Source organism: Lycium barbarum, chromosome 3 (genome assembly GCF_019175385.1).
Source record: "Lycium barbarum isolate Lr01 chromosome 3, ASM1917538v2, whole genome shotgun sequence".
In the NCBI taxonomy this organism is placed as follows: Eukaryota; Viridiplantae; Streptophyta; class Magnoliopsida; order Solanales; family Solanaceae; genus Lycium; species Lycium barbarum.
The window spans coordinates 117,837,245-117,855,907 of record NC_083339.1 but is presented as its reverse complement, the minus strand read 5'-3'; the positions used below and the strand labels follow the sequence as shown (position 1 = coordinate 117,855,907).

At 37.0% G+C, this 18,663-nt stretch overlaps 1 long non-coding RNA gene across 1 annotated transcript; it reads left to right on the top strand.

Annotated features, from left to right (window-relative positions):
• The first annotated feature begins 6,073 nt into the window (after positions 1–6,073).
• On the top strand, positions 6,074–18,564 carry LOC132631990 (uncharacterized). Its single transcript, XR_009579209.1, has 2 exons — positions 6,074–11,670; positions 11,749–18,564. It is a non-coding gene; the product is annotated as an uncharacterized LOC132631990 (long non-coding RNA).
• The last annotated feature ends 99 nt before the right edge of the window (positions 18,565–18,663 follow it).

Here is an 18,663-nt window from a genome sequence, read left to right as displayed (position 1 = left end):
TCCAAGGCTCAAATCCGATCCTAGTACACCTAGGACATGCCAAAAGAAGAATCGGGATAGCCTTACATACCTTATATGCTCTTTACGCCTTTCCAAATTCAATTCCCGTTTCGCCCAAAATCTGCAATTGGTCACATTTACCAATTCTCAATTTCCAATCTTTAAGTATTCAATCTTTATTCATAATTGCCTACAGAAATTTGGGCAGCATCTCCCCTATACATATAGCATTCCCGAGAATGTAACTCGGCCAAAACAATCAACAACAACCCAACAACAACATCAACAACAACAACAATCACTATAAACACAATATAACTTAACTAGCTGTCTTTCCAACATAATGTCATAACCTTCATTTCAACTTCAATTTCCAAACTAATCTCAATGGTTTCACATTCATCATTAATCTAGATCATCACAATATAATTTGGAAATATTTCATATCATTTCTACGAAATATTCACAAGATATACAAAATATACAAACTTTCCACCAAAACATAATTCACCCAAAACTTCAAATCTTCAACCTACATATTCATAACATATTTCCATCTTCCAATTTCATCAACCATAATCATAATTCACATCTTAACAACTTCATTTCCATAATATCACAAAACCATTCTAAAGTGACATAATCTTCTACATTCCAATTCAATGCCAACTTAAGCCATTTAACCTTCATTTACATCATAAGGTTCACCACAACACAACTAACACATTAAACAAAATTAATCCATTTCCATTCTACTTCTATACACCACATGGCTATATTCCATATTTCCAACCTCAACCAAAGTCATTCAACTTCCATTTCCAATATGAATTCCACCATAACCACAACTAGAATACAACATAAAATTCAACCCATATTACTTATACAACAATATACATATATGGCCACTTACATATATACACACCCACTTTGCAAACTTTCATATTTCCATAAATTCTACTCATTTCTACATACTACAACACAAACAAACCTTCATAACATAAGAAAAAGGAATTGATTCTTACTTTGCTTTTATGAAAGTAGCAAATTCTTCAACATTTTCTTGTTCCCATGCTCCTCTAACTCCAAACAAAATTATATTCGTGATTATGCGTTGCCCGGACTTCGATTAGTACTTCGTAGCTTGAAATTTCACTCACAATCCTCACTTTTATGTGAGATTTAGGCCCCTTTTTGTTGCTGAATTTTCTGGAAAATTTGAGAAGTTTTTAGATGATAAAAATGGGGGTTTGCCCCTTTTTATAAGGGCTGAAACGGCGTCACTGTAGATACAGTACTGTAGCAGTGCTGTAGCAGTGCTGTTTCTGCGCGACAGTTCAGTTTGTAACGTCTATAATTCTCTACTCCGACGTCCTATCGATGAGTGGCATGTTGCATCATAAGCTAGACTTGACGAACTTCATTTTAGGCTTTTGAAACGCCTTAAAACTCCAAATATGCATAGAGATATACCCCTCCAAAGTTGACTAAATATCTGTCCAGCATTTCTCAAATTTTCGTCGAACTTATTTTCTTCAATTTGCTCGATCTCGAAATATTCTGAAACCCTCCATACATGATATTTATCACTTATTATACATGATAATGACCATATTATTGTATTTTAAAATACTCTTTCCCGATTACGACTTATAAGATCATAATCATCCATTATTTAAACAATATACTTAATAATGTCTCATTCCTCATACTCCAAAGTTGTTTTACCTAGTCATAACTCGGCATTCTTACATTCAAATTTAATAGTGTTTCTCCGAAGTACGGGGTGTAACAGGTTATCCTTAACTGTTATAGTATCAACAGGAACAACGAACGATGGGTCTTCTACACACTTCTTCAACATGAATACATGAAACACTGGGTGTACATCAGCTAAATCTTGTGGCAACTCAAGTTCATAGTCTACTTGACTGACCTTTCACAAAATTCTGTAAGGTCCAATATATCTGGGACTAAGCTTCCCTTTCTTCCCAATTCTCATAACACCCTTCATGGGTGAGACTTTAAGGAACACCCAATCATTAACTTGGAATTCTAAGTCCCTTCGCCTCACGCCTGTGTAAGACTTCTGACGACTCTGAGCTATTTTCAAATGCTCCTGAATTAACTTGACTTTCTCCATAGCCTGATAGACCAAATCTGGTCCTAACAACTCTGTTTCACCAACTTCGAACCAACTAACTGGTGATCTACACCTTCTCCCATACAGAGCTTCAAACGGTGCCATCCCAATGCTAGCACGATAATTGTTATTATAAGCAAACTCGATGAAAGGTAAGTGATCATCCCAATTACCTTTGAAATCTAGGACACATGCTCTCAACATGTCCTGAAGAGTCTGAATAATGTGCTCTGCCTCACCATCTGTCTGCGGATGAAAAGCTGTGCTGAGGTTCACCTTGGTACCCAATCCTTTCTGAAAGGATTTCCAGAAGTTTGTTGTGAACTGAGCACCACGATCAGAAATAATAGACACTGGGGTCCCATGCAATCTTACAATTTCATTGACATATAACTTGGCATAATCCTCTGCTGAATCTATGGTCTTTACTGGCAAAAAGTGCACCGACTTAGTGAGTCGGTCAACGATTACCCAAATAAAGTCATGCCTCCTAGCTGAATAAGGTAGACCTGATACAAAGTCCATATTGATCATTTCCCATTAGTAGACAGGAATATCAATATTCTGAGCCAAGCCACCAGGCCTCTGGTGTTCGAGTTTCACGTGCTGACAATTCGGACACTTAGCTACAAAATCTACTATATTCTTCTTCATATAATTTCACCAATAAATCTCCTTAAGATCATGGTACATCATAGTGTAACCTGGGTGAATGAAATACCTGGAGTTGTGAGCTTCTGACATGATTCGATCTCTGAGCCCATCTACATCTGGAACACATAATCTGCCTTGGTACCTCAAGGTACCATCATCTCCCCCTTGTTCAAAAGCCATAGTCTTATGCTTGTGAATCACCTCACTCAGTTGCAACAAGTAAGGATCACTAAACTGCTTCTCTTTGACTTCAACCACTAAGGAGGAAAGAGCTCTATTCTGAACAACCACGCTGCCATCCTCGGAGTCCAAAAGTCGAACTCCAAGACTGGCCAAACGGTGAACTTCCTTAGTCATAACTCTCTTATCTGCATCAACTTGGGCTAAACTCCCCATGGAACGTCGACTAAGAGCATCGGCTACAACATTCGCTTTCCCCGGATGATAGAGAATATCCACATCATAATCCTTAAGCAATTCGAGCCATCTCCTCTACCTAAGATTCAGATCCCTTTGCTTGAAGATATACTGCAGGCTTTTATGATCTGTGAAAATATTAACATGCACTCCATACAAATAATGATGCCATATCATAAATGCAAAAACCACATCTGCCAACTTTAAGTCATGAGTCGGATAATTCTTTTCATGAGTCTTAAGCTGTCTAGACGCATAAGAAACAACCCTACCATGCTGCATTAAGACACATCCGAGACCAACTCTCGAAGCATCACAATAAACCACGAACCCTTCGGTTCCTTCTGGTAACATCAAACCTGGAGCAGAAGTTAGTCTCTTGTTCAACTCTTCAAAACTTTGCTCCCAAGCATTTGACCATTGAAACTTAACCTTTTTCTGAGTCAACTTAGTTAACGGAGCAGAAATAGAAGAAAATCCCTCCACAAAATGTCTATAATAACCGGCCAGACCCAAGAAACTTCTTATATCAGAAATTGAGGTGGGTCTGGGCCAATTCTTTACAGCATCAATCTTCTGAGAATCAACTTTAACACCATCACCTCAGATCACATAGCCTAAGAACACCACTGACTTATGCCAAAACTCACACTTTGAGAATTTTGTAAAAAATTCGCAATCTTTAAGAGTCTGCAACACTATTCTGATATGTTCTGCATGATCAGCCTCACTACGGGAATAAACTAAATATCATCAATGAAGACAATAACGAATAAATCGAGATAAGGCTTGAAGATCTTGTTCATAAGATCCATGAAAGAAGCTGGCGCATTTGTCAACCTAAATGACATAATAAGAAATTCAAAATGACCATAACGGGTTCTGAAAGCGGTCTTTGGAATATCAACTTCCTTAACCTTTAACTGGTGGTAGCCTGATCTGAGGCCAATCTTGGAATAATATTGGGCACCCTGAAGTTGATCAAATAAGTCATCTATTCTGGGAAGAGGGTACCTGTTCTTAATGGTGACTTTGTTCAACTGGCGGTAGTGCATACACATGCGTAAGGAACCATCCTTCTTTCAGACAAACAAAAATGGCGCACCCCAAGGTGAAAAACTGGGCCTAATAAACCCCTTATTAAGAAGATCTTTCAACTGGGCTTTTAACTCTTTTAACTCTGCTGGAGCCATTCTGTACGGCGGAATAGATATCGGCTTAGTGCCTGGAAGTAGATCAATTCCATCAATCTTCCTGTCATGAGGGACTCCTGGAAGATCTTCGAGAAAGACCTTTAGAAACTCATTTACAACTGGGACGGACTGGAGAGTTGGAGTCTGGGAATCTGAATCCCTGACTCGAACTAGGTGGTAGACATAACCCTTGAAAATTATTTTTCTGGCTCTTAGGTAAGAAATGAATCTACCCTCGAGTACTACTGAATTTCCCTCTCATTCTGTGGCTGGCTCATTAGGAAACTCGAATCTTATAAATTTAGTTCTACAACATACCGTGGCATAACATGAAGCTAACCAGTCCATCCCATGATCACATCAAAGTCTACCATTTCTAATTCTGCTAAGTCAGCTATGGTCATGCGGTGATAAACTAGAACTAGACAACCCCTATAAATACGCCTAGCTATGACTGACTCTCCCACTGGGGTGGATACCTCAAAAGGTTCATGCTATTTTTCTAGTTCAATACCAAACCTCTTAGAAACAAATGAGGTTACATAAGATAAGATAGATCCTGGGTCAATGAGGGCATATACGTCAAAAGTGAAAACTGTTAGTGTACTTGTGACAACATCTGCAGGAGCTTCTATATCCTGACGACCTATCAACGCATACAAACGGTTTCGTCCTCCGCCTGTATTTTTAGACTTAGCTGCATTGTGCCCCTGCTGGGCCTGATTGTTACGAGAGACTGCTGAATTCATGGACAGCGCCACCTAACCTCCGGTACCCTGTCTAGCTGATGGACAATCTCTCTGAATGTGGCCCCTCTGGCCGCAACCATAGCACGCATCTGTACCCATACGACACTCACCTAAGTGTCTCTTGCTACACTTGCTGCAAGCTGAAATAGTGATGACAACTAATTTTTGACCTCCCATTATTAATTTTAATCATCCAGAGTCCTTGAATATTAAACAAAATGAAATATATATTTTTAGAAGCCAAAATGATTTCATAAAAATCATTTAGATAATATTTTACCATTCTCATTTGGTAAAATAATTTCTATAAATATTATAAATCATTTGGAAATTAATTTGCAACAATTTTAGTATTTTCCAAAATCAGCGAATATTTTACCACTTTTAATTCAAGGAAATTGGCTAATTAAAATAAATAATTTTTTTCTTTTTACCCTTCAGACTTTAATTTTCCACATAACCAAGTTACTGGGACAAGTTTCAAATTAATCATGATTGATTTAAAATGAATTAATTAGGGTTATATTTGTAAATTTGTTTATTGGTGCCTAATTACGGCTATAATTGAAAATAATCAATTAATTAGCCAATTAGGGCTATGATTAAAATAGCTAAATGCATTGTTTGGTTAAATTAAGTCATTAGTTTTTTTTTAAAATTAAATGTTTTTCATTATATCAATTACGACCCTAGTTAAGTCGGTTCAATTCGTGGTTTAGCATTAATTAAGGGTCATTCTTGCAAAATTGATTATTTTGTTTTTTAATTTAAGACACAATTGAAAGTTCGTATTTAAGGACATTATTTCAATTGTGGCCATTTCTTAAATATTACATATCTGTCCCTGTATTCAAGTATACATCGATTTACGTATGTGTATAATATACACACACGTATATCATGTATACATATAAAATCGGGCCCCTTACCTCTTATTTCAAGTTGTCTAAGCCCAGTCCATCAGGACTTGACCCAAGCTAACTTTAAAAAATATAATAGCACCAGTCCACAGCCAAACGACCCTCTTAGGGGTCATTTGGCATTTTCACGAAGGGTCTTTGAAACTCTAGGCACCGCCAAGTGGCGATGCCTCTCTCTCCTCGTCACTATTGCCTGAAATGGAAAAATGGCAAGTGGTATATGCCTTTACAGTCATGGTTCAACCATTTGAGGCAACATATTTATTATTCTTCCGCTTTTTCGCTCAATCTCAACCAAACATGGTATTACCTTGGGTTTTCGCTTTTCCTTCTTCGATTATTTGTATTATCAACGGTCAACACTGTATTTTCTTTAATTACTTTTGTTTGTTTTTTATTTGAAATACTGTGTTGTGATTGGTTCTTGATGAACCTTTTCGGATCGAGTTTTGTTGGTTAAAATCCAACCTTTGATGTTTCTTGTGATTAAATCTTGACCCTACAACTGCGATTAGTGAGGAGGAAATCCCATAGTTGGGATTTATCCCACATCGCGAAGTTAGGGTTTGACGGGTTTGAAGAATTGCTATAAAAAGAGGCATTTGCCCACATTTTTAAGGAGGAAAAAATGTATTTTCAAGAAAAAATAGAGGCTTAAACTCAGTTTTGGCAATACTTGCTTTGAGACTGAAGTTTAAGGAGTTAAAATTTTAAATTATTTTTCGAGTCTGTGGTTGAGTTTGATTTGGGAAGGAAGAGTCTCCAAGTTCGAATTTCGACTAAAGACTGCACAAGAAGGAGGTAATTTTCCTTTGCATTTTTTTTCTCTCTATTCCTGCTTTAATCTTTTGTTGTGCTAGTCTACTTGATTATTTTAGTTAACTTGTCCTGTTAATACAGTGTAGTCTATGTGTGTGATTAGGCAAATTAATTGGCTTAATATATGTATTTAGTTTGATTTCAGTAGGTAAGATGATGTGATAAGCTTAAGGTATGTTGATTAGATGAACACTAATACTGCTTTCAATAAAGGAATTCACTTAACACACTTAGTTAATCTAGTTTAACTAAAATAAGCCCATATTGGCTTTGCCCTTAATAACTTGCTCAACCTTAATCAAATAGGCTTTACTTGTTTGTTAATCCAACCTATCTATAATGAAAAAGTAGGGTTCTATAGTTTAAGTCTTGATATGATAAGGAAACAGTGCTTATGCACTGTTAAAATCAAACTAGCTACATTATAGGTTAAGTGTCTAATCTGTATGGCCAAACATGCCCCTTTTCTAGCCATTTCATGTCTAAATTTATTCATGTCTAAATCTGTGCTATATTGCTTAAATAAGAGGTGTATTATTGCTCTGTTGGGAGCTGGGTACATGATTGTTAGTTGTTGTTGACTTGAGCAATATGTGTTATTATCTTATGGGGAGATAGTTGGATGGTTACTAGACACTATTAGCTTGAATATGATCAGTAGAGTTAATTGTCAACTTGATTGCTTTTGCTATACTTTTCCTAGGTTGTTTTTGGCCTGTTTGGTCTGATGATCTTATATTTGATAGGCAGTACTGCAATAAATTTAAGTTTAGGAAACTTTTGGTTGATTTTCATTGAATTAGACCGTGTTTAAACCTTTATTCCTGTCTTATGATAACTTCTACTAAGTCTGATTGTCAACATGTCAAGCTTAGTTTTTCTCAACTTAGTTCACTAAAAAAAGGATAAGAAAACAACTTGTCTAAATCTTGGGACTTTGTTTAAAAAAATATATAGAAGTTTTGCCTAGTTGATAGTAGTGTTTGTTTATTGCTTTGCTCTGCTCTGAAGCTACCTTCCCACCATTCTTGGTAAATCTTAAAATTAAATGGTGTATGAATCTGTTGAGGTTTTGTTTAGACTGGAGTTGTACCTTTATATATCAAATTGAGTTGTCTGTAGTAATCAAGATCCTTACATACTCCTTGGGAGGTATGAGGCTTATGCCATCAAATTGATCTAACCGATTTCAATCTAAAAAGGGAGTCTTTAACTGAGTCCTAAGTGCTAGAATCTATGTTCAAAATGTTCTAAAATTGGCACTTATGATATGTGACTCATGAGGACAGTCAAGACCTTTGTGTTTGGGTAAGAAGTGATGAGATGTTGGTCCTTTAAGTCCATTACAAATTGCCTCATGAGGCAGTTTTGTGCAAGACATATATTAGTTTGCACTAGCTATAACATTATCATTTGATGTTTAGTTTCGAATAGAAAATGATTTCAAAACCTATCTTCCCCTGCTTGTTTCTGCCCTCATCTTGCAACTATACATATGTGTTTCCCTTTATCTGTGTCTGATTAAAAGACTTATTGCAAAAAACTGGATTTAGAGTTGGTACATGGTAAGTGTGATCATAAGTTTAAAAGAATAAGTTGGCAAGAGTTTATCATTTGATATTTGAAATAAAAAGGAGAGAGTAGAAACATTCATGGTCACAATATCTTCTTGACCCTTGACCTATGAATCCCTTCTATTGTTTTTCTGATGCTGTCTATTTGACTTGGCTGAAACGTTTATGTTTGAGGGTCTATCTTTTTGTTTCATCATCTATTATGTAGAGTTGTCTCATATATATATATATATATATATATATATATATATATATATATATATATATATAATAAATGAAAGGATACACCTAGATATATGGGATATACTCAAGCTCTATACACCTCACAAGTGTATAAAGGCTGGTATACCTAATCTATATGGTGTATATCATTACTATGAGTCTATTGGCTTTAATATTTGTTCAGTTTTTTAGGAGTTCAGGGCCAGTTTCTTGGGCCTTTCCTAAGTGCCTAAGCATAATTCATTAGTTAGCCCAGTTTTGTTGTACTTCTGATGATTGACATTATTTGGGGTTTGCGGTTCTCTTCCTATTACTGTTTCTGCTTGGGCCTGATTGTTCTTTAAAGGGTGTTCATTATTAAATATTACAACACACCCAACTGGTTGTATATTGTTTGTACACTATAGCTAATTTTTCATGAAGGATTGTGCATACAAATATTAATGCTTTCTCTCTTGTATACCAAACCTTAGCACATAAATAGAGATGCTTAATAGCACTCAAGGATCAAGCTTAAGTCTTCCCTGGTGTCTGCCATGCCTAGGGTTCCAAGAAACCTCTTGGATCTTGCACAACATCAGGAATAAGAAGACAAAAGCTTTCCTTTTTGGGCTATTCACGTATCTCCATGAATGTGTATATCCAAGGTATATTAAGTTTGAAGTCCTATATATTTGTATGACACTGCCCAGTGCTTATTTTAAGAAGATTGATCTCGTATACCTTTCTTTAGCTATGTAAATATTTTGGTCTGCTTCTATGTGCTTTGGGTTTGTGCATAATTTTTGGGCTTACTTTGTTTATGTGCCTCTAATACTTAGTCGATTCTAGGCTCTGTTCTGGCTTGCTTTGTACATCTGAGCATTACTTGAATTCACTTTCATTTTGCCATCTCAATTTGCACAAGTCCTAATCTTTATCTTTTTCTATCCTTGCTTGCATGAAATGCCATCGTAGGGTGATCTCTCTTGCATAAACCCATTGGGCCAAAGGCCCAATGATTTCTTTTGATCAAGTCCGCTGAGAAAATATAAAAAGGAAGCTGATATGTTTTGAAGGCCCAGCCAATGGGTGAAAATGACACTGATGGGCTAGGGTAGGCCTATCAGTTAAAAATTTCACTCTCCTCCTATCTCCATCTATATATTTACGTGTATATATTGTATGTATACTGAATATGTGAATATTGGAACCCTTGTGTATGCTAGAACTTAGGAAGAACGCCTAGTATTTTTAAGAGGATGCCAAAAACTCTTTTTCCAAACTTAGTTAGTGTTTAATTTCGCATTAACTAGAACTCGGTTTGATAATGAGTTTTTCTCTAAAAATTTTGCTAAACGATATGGCTAATTGTAACGGGATCTTGCTTAGGTTTAAAACGCAGCGACGTCTAGCGTCTTTTCCCTAAAGCTAGCCAATAAATAGATTTCCAAGCTATCATCCGTGATTTGTAAAAATAGGCGAATTGTTTAACATTTGGAACTGGTTGAAAACAGTCTTTTATAAAACTCAAAGACCATTTTGTATTTGGGCTCGATCTGATTGCATGCATTCTTTAAAAATGGATTTGGACTTGGTAAAATCTAAGGAATTCGGTTGATTTGGGCTTGACATCCCCAAAGCAATAGTGACTAATATACTGACTAAAAATGGTGATAAAATAAATTGGACCAAAATTGAGGACTTTGGTTTTGGAATACAAGTTGACTTATGGGCTCGAATGATAAAATTGGACTTAAAAAAGGTTTCATTTCTTTATATATATAATGTATAAAAAATCGGAGATATACGCCATATTTTCTATATAGATGTATAAAACCCGTAAGTACTAAACCCATTTCGTTAGGACTAGAATAGTAGCGACTCTACTCGGGAGAAATCTCGGGTGTGTTCTAGTCTGGCAACGAAGTGAGTTGAACATTTGCGTGGATTTTTAAACCAAAACCCCCTCTGGTAAGGGGGGACTTTTGCCAAATTTTTTCTTGGAACCATGTTATGATATGAAAAAGAATGACATTTTGCGAAAAAGTTAAAACACTCTCTTTTGGAAAATAAATACATTAATCACACATTGAAACTCGTAGGTCAACCGTATTCTACAGATCTTTAATACCAGGATGCGTAAAACCTTCCCTAGGAGATCACCAGAACCCTTACCTCGAACTTTGGTCCAAAAAGATTTTTGCTTATTTTTGAAAATATCTTTAAACCCAGTTTTCCTAGTTTTCCATAATAAATTATGTGGCGAGTCTAAAAAATACTAAATTCAATTAGAGCACCAACAACCTCGTAGTAACTTTTATGCCTTAACCCGCGTAAAAGCGAACTGTAACAAATAGTATAGGCTGACTGACCCACACTAGCCTGAGAATAAGAACTCAATGGTCTGAAGTTCTGCTTCTTATCATTTTGAAACTTAGGAACTGGGATGTCACGCCCCGAACCATAGCCTGGGCGAAACACGACACTCGGTGCCTTACTGTATGTGACCGAGTGAACCACATGGCTTGCTGAATCATCACATGGCCTAAGAACGCTACTGACTTAAGCCAAAACTCAAACTTTGAGAATTTTGCAAAAGGTTTGCGATTTTTAACAGTCTACAACACTATTCTGAGATGTTCTGCATGATCAGCCTCACTACGGAAATACACAAAAATATCATCAATGAAGACAATGACAAATAAATCGAGATAAAGCTTGAAGACACTGTTCATAAGATCCATGAAAGCAGTTGGCGCATTTGTTAACCGAAATGACATAACAAGAAATTCAAAATGGTTATAACGAGTTCTGAAAGCGGTCTTCGGAATATCAACTTCCTTAACCTTTAACTGATGGTAGCCTGATCTGAGGTCAATCTTCGAATAACATTGGGCACAGTGAAGTTGGTCAAATAAGTCACCTATTCTGGGAAGTGCACACACATGCATAAGGAACAATCCTTCTTTCAGACAAACAAAACTGGCGCACCCCAAGGTGAAACACTGGACCTAATAAACCCCTTATTAAGAAGATTTTTCAGCTGGGCTTTTAACTCTTTTAACTCTACTGCAGCCATTCTGTACGGCGGAATAGATATCGGCTTAGTACCGGAAGTAGATCAATTCCAAAGTCAATCTTCCTGTCAGGAGGGACTCCTGAAAGATCTTCGGGAAAGACCTCTAGAAACTCATTTACAATTGAGATGGACTGGAGAGTTGGAGTCTGGGCATCTGAATCCTTGACTCGAACTTGATGGTAGATATAACCTTTGAAAATTATTTTTCTGGCTCTTAGGTAAGAAATGAATCTACCCCTGGTTACTACTGAATTACCCTCCCATTCTAAGACTGGCTCATTACAGAACTCGAATCTTACAACTTTTGTTCTACAACATACCGTGGCATAACATGAAGCTAACCAGTCCATACCCATGATCACATCAAAGTCTACCATTTCTAATTCTGCTTAGTAAACTATGGTCATGCGGTGATAAACTAGAACTGGACAACCCCTATAAATACGCTTAGCTATGACTGACTCTCCTACTGGGGTGGACACCTCAAAGGGTATATGCAATTTTTCTTGTTCAATACCAAACTTCTTCGCAACAAATGGGGTTACATATGATAAGGTGGATCCTGAGTCAATAAGGGCATATATGTCAAAAGTAAAAGCTGTTAGTGTACCTGTGACTATATCTGCAGGAGCTTCTGTATCCTGTCGACCTGTCAACGCACACAAGCGGTTTCGTCCTCCGCATGTGTTTCCTAACTTAGCTGCATTGTGCCCCTGCTGGGCCTGATTGTTACGAGGGACTACTGAATTCGTGGACTGCGCTATGTAACCTCCGGTACCCTGTCTAGTTGATGGACAATCTCTCTGAATGTGGCCCTTCTTGCCGCAACCATAGCACGCATCTGTACTCGTACGACACTCACCTAAGTGTCTCTTGCTACACTTGCTGCAAGCTGGAATAGTATAAGCTAACTGACCCACACTAGCCTGAGAATAAGAACTCGATGGTCTGAAGTTCTGCTTCTTGTCATTTCAAAACTTCGGGAATGGAGCACTTGTTGTGGATGGAGCAGGTCCTGCTGACCTGTTCTTAAAGAATCTCCTATTCCCATTACCGCTGAACTGTCCGTTAGACTTGACCCTCTTGTTTAACTCCTTGTCTTTCTCTTTCTTTAAGGTTTCCTCCTCTTTTAGCCTTGTCTCATTCCCCTGTACGAAAGAAACCATCTTGGAGATAGTCATTCCACTGTTTTGGGCAGCAATATTGTCCGCATCGTACAAATGGGGATCCAGACCACCAACAAACCTCCTCAGTCTTGCCCTCATGTCCGGTATCATAAGTGGAGCATGCTTAGCCAGACTAACAAATTCCAAATAGTAGTCCTGAACTGGCCTGCCATTCTGCTTAAGCTTCAGGAATTACTCAGCCCAAGCTTCTCTGACTTCTATTGGCGTGAAGTGTTCTAGGAATGCGCTTGCAAATTCATCCCATGTAGCATCAGGTGCATCATCACCTCGGGATAATTTCCAAGATTCATACCAAGTGTTAGCAATGCTCTGCAGCTGATAAGCTCCAAAAGTAGCTGCTTCGGTTTCCGTAACTGTCATAATCCTGAAGATTTTTTAAAGAGCATCAATATAATCCTGAGGATCCTCGTCTTTCTTTATCCCCATGAAGACTGGGATTCATCCTGAGATAGTCCTTAGTCTTAGAAGACTCTCCATTATTCCCTGAACTTGACTAGATTCCTAACGCTGGGCCTGAGCTGCTACCAACTGAGTGAGCATGTTAGCGGCGCTTCTAACATCAGTATCATTAGTTCCGGGTGGAGGAACTAGAATCTCTGTTGGAGTAGCAGTCATTGGTGGCATCGTCTCTGGCAGAGGTGTCTGATTCGAAGTGGCTCAGATAGCCTCTGTCTTTGCAGCATTAACAGCTGCTCTTTGGATGGTAGCTTAGTTCCTCTTCGTGTGCTTTCTTTTTGGAGCCATTTCTGAAATACGTAATTCGCACGAGTTAGAAGATTTTCTGAAAGTACTGTTCTAACTGCACGATCTAGAGTATGAAAGAAGTGAGACAATCTTGAATGTCTTAGTGGTCAACTATCTATATGGGGCTCTCACACATATAAAAGTGACCCCACTGGACACGGTTCCATAGACTCTCTAAAGACACTTGAACCTAGGCTGTGATACCAAGCTTTGTCACGCCCCGAACCATGGCCTGGGTGAAACACGACACTCGATGTCTTACTGCATGTGACCGAGCGAATCACATGGCTTGATGAATCATCATGAGACATAACATGAGCGGAAATATAACGCGAGAACACGATGGGCTTTTAAGAACAGACACAAAGTCATAAAAATTAATAAAATACTCGTTATAACATGAATGCGAAAATACCATGAATTGAGCCAAAGATGGTTAAACAACTTGTATGTTTGACATAACTAAACTGGCTAGTCTATAAAACCTCTAATCATGAGTCTTAACTGGAAAATGTACTTGCTGGGACAAGACCCCCAGCATACCTTTAAATGCATAACTGATAAAATAAAGACAACTGACTAAAACCCTAAATGAGATGGGGCTCACCAACAAACTGATACGAGCGAATCCTACTGAGCAGATGTGGAGTCCTGTAAATCTGTACCTGCATCGTCAAATGCAAGCCCTCGGGCAATAAAAGGGGGACGTCAGGACATTGAATGTACTGGTAGGTAAAGCAACTGAATGAAATAACATAGGACATGGAAATAACATAATAGAGACTGAACTGAAACATAATCATGAACATGAGTACATATACATATATAACATGTGTAAAGTATTGTCAGTAGGGAAAGCAGTAAATATAACCGACAACATGGTCTGGTACTTGTGTCCTACTAGCAGAATACTCATACCTTGCCAGGGACATGAGATTTAATAATATTATGAAAGGATCCAGTCATTATGAGAGATCGTCGTAAGCATGGGTGGAGCGATCCTCATCATATTGTGGCTACGCAGTTTTAGGCTATTTGAAGCCTTCTCGGTAATTAATGCAACTCCCAAAAACATGAACATGAAAAATAAGTGGCACTTGCTACCCATGACTTTTCATGAATCATAACTTGCATGTACATGGATATCATTTGTATTATTCTTGCATGAACTTATAAAACATAAATAGCTTTTCTTGAAAATATTATAATAGTTCATAAACTTGCATGTAAGAAACCATGGAATGCAAGGTATGGGTTTTCATGGATTACAGACAGATTCTCAATAATCATAATGATGTATCAAGAACAAAATGAAGAATTTATAACAAATTAATACATAATATAACATGGGGCATGGACCTAGGGTTATCATGAACATGGTTAAAATCCCTAGTTTTCGCAAAGCTTCATACTTTATGGAAAAAGAAGAGTGGGGAAGAACAATGATGTTCCCACACGTAGATAGCAACCCCACATACCTGGTAATGCTCCAAGCTTGAAATAAAAATCTAAACTTAGAAGAAGAATTCCAAGGTTTAAGTCTTGAGTCCTTTAAATGGGTTTTCATGAAAACCCTATGTTAAGAACAATGATTTCATTGTTAGATTATGAGAACACATGATAGAATTTATTTGGAAGGGTTTGGATTGACTTACCTTGATGTTTTGGATTGTTGGGAGAAGAATACCTTCGTTCTAGGGTTTATGGACTTGTAAAAATAAATATTAGAACTGAAACCAGGTATTTATAGTTTCTGGTGCGAAGTGAAAAATACAGACCAAAATACGATCTATTCTGAATTACGGTCCGTAAACCTGGACCGTAATTAAGCATGTTCAATAGGACAGAAACACTGTAGCACCTCCTTCCCAATTACGACCATCAAATACGGGCCATATTTCAAAATACAGTCTGTGTTTAACAATATATATTCCCAAATCCAAATTCCAGAATGCACAGTGATTTAGATGCCAAATTACGATTTTAAATACGGGCCGTATACTGAAATATATGGTCCGTATTCTGGGGCGTAAATCCCCATTTGACAACTGAAGAGAAATTTCCAATTCCCACATTCTTTATCTGGTTTTCTAAGTCTAGAATCATGAATATAGCCTATTTTAAAGGTACGGGTTGTTACACAAATATACCATAAGTATTCCCTGGTAAGTGTGAAAGGAAATGGTTACCCATCACTTATTGCATACTGGTTTTATTTTTTGAGTTTTAGTTGGGAGCACCATCGGTGTATAGTTTTTCTACACTATCAGGTAACATTTACATGCTATAGAAGGTTGTCAATCTATTCTTAATTATTTTCCTTAATGTTGCTTTTTATTTTTATTTTTTATTTACATTCTCTCTTTTTCGTTAAAAAAAGGTCGTCTTGCTCGTCTCACAAATCACAGGATTATCACCCACCTATTTTCTCTCTTTGGCTTCTTGTAACCCATATGTTCTAGTTCATCCGAAATCTTTTATTATCCTCCAGTGAAAATGCAAAAGGATTATATGGAACTATCAATGTGATTTAAGTTTGTCTATTTTTCTCCAATTCTTTTACAAATTTACTTCATAATTGCTATCTGTAGGGCTTCTGAATTAGATAAATGAAGTTACGAAACAGAAATAATCTTATCAAACCAGAAAAAAAGTTATAACTTAGAGATTAATGGAACTGGATTATATTTTCGATGAGCTAAAGAGACAAAACCTCTGTATCAGTGATTTTGACGATGTTGTTAAGAATAAAACTGAAGAATGTCAAAAATAGTAAATAACTGTGGAAAGAAAATAATTCACGAATACAACGCAGATATAATTTAGTTAGCATAAAGAGGATTCAACTTGCCTTTAATATTCTATAGGTAAATTATAATTATATTAAAAAAGGTAATAGAATTACTTAAGAAATTATTGTGGTTATTACCTTTGAAATCACATGGTAGTGTAAAATCTTTTGTCCACTAACGGTGCACCAAACTTAAACTCTTTTTTTTGTTGCTAATTTTAACTATTTTTTGCTTTTCGTTTGGTTTTTGTTAAATTACTCTTCCTTTTAGAAGGTTATATGAGGGTTATTAGCTGGATGAGAATAATTGAGCGAACGGTCGATAAACTATTATGCAGCCTGGTATTAGTACTTGAATTAAGCATTAGCGTACCACAATTTTTATTGTTTCCAGCAGAAATAAGTGATAATTTGATAAAATTGCTTCATTTTTAGCCTTATTTAATTTGGGGCGGGTCGGGTTTGTCGGGTATAGGTGGGTTGGGATCCAATCAACATAATTTAAAATTAATTAGATTAGTTAATTATATGGGGTAACCAATTAAATGCTGTCATGTCATAAATGAGATGAGACTGTTAGAAATAAGGGTATATTAGACCCCATAGGTGAACGGCAGGGGTATTTGGGGGCTCAAAGGTGGATGGAAGATATTTTTGTACCAATTCTAATAGTTCGAGGGTATTTGAGGCCCTTTTTTCGTTTAATTAAATCTGATTACCCATTTTAATTACCCGAATCCATTTTAAAACTCGCCCGACCCGATTTTTTCTTCTTCTTTCTCTCGTCTTCTTCTGTCCAATTCCTCCATCAACGGAAGCCCCTTTCCGTACTCCTCTAATTAATTATGATTTCTTGTCCTGGTATGTCGCTGTTTAATCCACTATAGCAAATTTCATTTTGTTATAGAAGAAATTGTGAGCTAACACTACCTGCCTCGGTTTAATACTTATTTGATTAATTTCCATCTACTAGATGGAGCATCGTAAGCTAAAAACGTGGCTTCATTGAAGTTAAAAGACTAAATTTCCAAATTTTGAAAAACTACACTAAATTCGTTATATATTTTCTTCATTAATGTTTCACAAGGAGAAACCATAATCACCGTTGTATGCCCAAAATATCATAAAATACTACATGAAGCAAAACTCTTAATCATTCTGCGACGTCAATGACAAAATGTATTTAATCAGATTTTTATGACGCCAGACTAGAGAAAAATGGAAAAGGGTTGTCATTGATGGAGGGCTTAGAAGAGAGAAAGAAGAAACAAAAGTCGGGTCGGGCCGAGTTTTAAAATGGAATCGGGAAATTAAAAGGAAATTTTCCTTGGGGTAGAGAACATATAAGTGGTATTTATATTTAGTAACTATATTTTATTTTAGTTACATCTGGTAGCTAAATGTTGTATTTCAATTACACAAGGTAACTAATACATAACTCTCCTCCTCTCTCTCTCACTCTCTAATGTCTAGAACTCTCTCCTCCTCCTCTCTCTCTCTCTCTCTCTCTAACGTCTGGTCTCTTCCTTCACCATCTGGTCTCTCTCTCTCTCTCACTCTCACGTCTGGTTATGTCTTCCTCCCCATCTTCTCCGCGCGAGTCTAACCGCCGCCGTCGTCGAACCATCCTTAAACACCGTCCAAACACCACTGCCGCCGTCGTCACAACACATACACGTATACTCGTTGTATAACATGTATCTACATGTCCACTTCGTAACCCTATTTTTTTGGATTGTTAATAGTTCGTTTGATTTTTGTGTGGATCTGCGTTGATTTGAATGGATACGACATCGTCTTCTTCGTCAATGGCAGAGTCGTCCTCTTTCTCTCCATCTTCTCCGGCGAGTTCTAACCGCTGGCGCCACACACCGACCGGAAAGGAGTAGGTCGGTAAGGCTTAGATCTGACCGGAAAATACACTGTATTGTTGTATACATACAGTGTATTTTGTATTTCGTCAGAGATCTAAAGTGTATTTTGTGTTTTTCGCCTGTATTTCGAGGGAGATCTTTTTGTATACAAATGAATACAGTGAATTTGAAGTGTATTTTATTTCTTGTATCTCAAATCCGAGTGTATTTTATTTCTTGTATCTCAGATCTAATTGTATTCTGAGTGTATTCATTTTTTCTTATAAAATACAATGTTTCTTTATGTATATTTCGCCTGTATTTTGAAGGAGATTT